Source organism: Solanum verrucosum, unplaced genomic scaffold (genome assembly GCF_900185275.1).
Source record: "Solanum verrucosum unplaced genomic scaffold, falcon-dt-bn FXZP01000040.1, whole genome shotgun sequence".
Lineage (NCBI taxonomy): Eukaryota > Viridiplantae > Streptophyta > Magnoliopsida > Solanales > Solanaceae > Solanum > Solanum verrucosum.
The window spans coordinates 2,408,076-2,410,008 of NW_026020323.1; the positions used below are offsets into that span (position 1 = coordinate 2,408,076).

The 1,933-nt window shown below is 30.1% G+C and overlaps 1 non-coding gene across 1 annotated transcript; it reads right to left on the reverse strand.

Moving 5' to 3' along the window:
- Window positions 1-1,626: 1,626 nt before the first annotated feature.
- TRNAI-UAU (transfer RNA isoleucine (anticodon UAU)) lies at window positions 1,627-1,700 on the reverse strand. Its single transcript has one exon. It is a non-coding gene; the product is annotated as a tRNA-Ile (tRNA).
- Between the last annotated feature and the right edge of the window lie 233 nt (window positions 1,701-1,933).

The following is a 1,933-nucleotide window of genomic DNA, read 5'->3' on the forward strand; positions in this document are numbered from 1 at the left end:
TTACATATTTTTTTTTTTTTATCAACGATTTACTCTTATGACCGTTTGAATTCATATCTATTCATATCTATAATTTTTATTACAACTTTTACCTTTTATATGTTCAGACGAATCCTGTATTAGATCAAGTGTGGCTCGAAAATGAATTCTTGTTCATATATAGGCTTCTTCGGTACGAAATGACCCACTTCAAATAGGTTCATTGCTTCGATCCAGAATGGACTACATGAACCCCTGGTAGTTTACCAAATAGATCGATAAGTCGGGCATTCCCAACCCACCAAGCGAAATCAATAGTTTCTTGGTCACGACCAGCTAAGGTTAAAGTTCCATTAAAGTGCATTTCCACGTGATAGAACCTCCTCAAGGAATATAAAATTTTCATGAGGCTGATTTTGATCTGTCATCCAATTAGCGTGAAGTAAACGATTAAAATTTTCAATTCAAATTAAAGAGCAAGTGTGTAAACTACTGAAAGAGCAAACTAGAAGAGACAATGAAGTTCTCAACATAAATGCACTTCACTTGCACGAAGCTTGGTCGAAAGACCATATTTTGTAATAAAAGATATAGTTGAATTATTTTAGATAAGGAATTTTGACTCAATAAACATTTTATCTAATTTTCCCTTTCCTTCTTTCTATTCATTCCAATTTCTTCTTCATAAAAATCTCCCACATATAACGTACGTGATGATTTATTTTCTCTCTTGGGATGTTGTTTTACTTTGATAAAAATGGAGGGGTAAGATAATAAAAATCACTAAAACGAAAATATATTTTTAAGTTTTTTGGTGATTCTCGACTTCCAAATCTAGTGGCACGGGTTTGTAATGTTATTCGTGATAGTACGTAGAATATGAGTTAAGGTAAAGTGTTAAATATATTTATTGTTAAAAAGATCTATTGATGAATATACCCAAGTGGGATAATCAAATTCAGTTTAATGATTATACCATGCTAATTTTTTAACAAAAATATTTTCTCAAAAACAATATTTTTTAAAAAAATAATGAAAATAACTTCTTATCAAACTAGAGAAAAGAAGTTATATAGTTGACAATGCAAGTACACTACCTCTTCTCTACTTACCCGCCACCCACGAATCCTGAACCACCACTCTGATTCCCACCATCCTCATATTGATTTGTTAGATAACATATAAATACTTTTGAGATAATATTATTTTTATTACAAATCAAATAATAGAAAATGATCAAAGAAACACACTTATTTTTCAAAAAAAGTATTTTTAGAAAAATATTTCTCGTGAAAACAGAATGAAGGTTGCCATTTTTACCAAGAAACTTGAAAAAAAATAAAGTATAAGGTTCAAATAAAGGAAATTGGTCTCGGGGCTCAAACCACCATCCCCATAGTTTATTAGATACTCACTATGTCCTTAATTACTTGTCCACTTTTCCTTTTTTAGTTGTCCCTAATTACTTGTCCATTTTGACAAATCAAGAAATGACAAATATTTTTTTTTTTTTACCTATTATACCCTCAATTACTTATTGAAAGTATTAAGTTTATTTTAATTCATAAAAATACTTTCGAGGTAAAATTATTTTTGGTTATCTTTCAAATATTAAAAAATAAACAAGGTTGTATGATGAAGGGAATTTGGTCCCGGCGGGGCTCGAACCCGCGACCTTCGGCTCATAAGACCAACGCTCTAACCAACTGAGCTACGGGACCATCTTTTTACAATTTAATGTATATTTTATAAAACTAATTGTGGCTGTTCCTAGACCTTGTGTACAGTCTCTTTCTGTTCCCTTTTTTTTTTTGGTTTATATTTGTTTTTTCTGTTTTTAAAAATTTATTAAATAGGGGATAAATGAGAAAGGAATTACAAAGTGGGGATTAAAATCCTCACCAATATGATAAAAGTTTAAATAATTAATGAATTAAACTATTGATATTCCTAA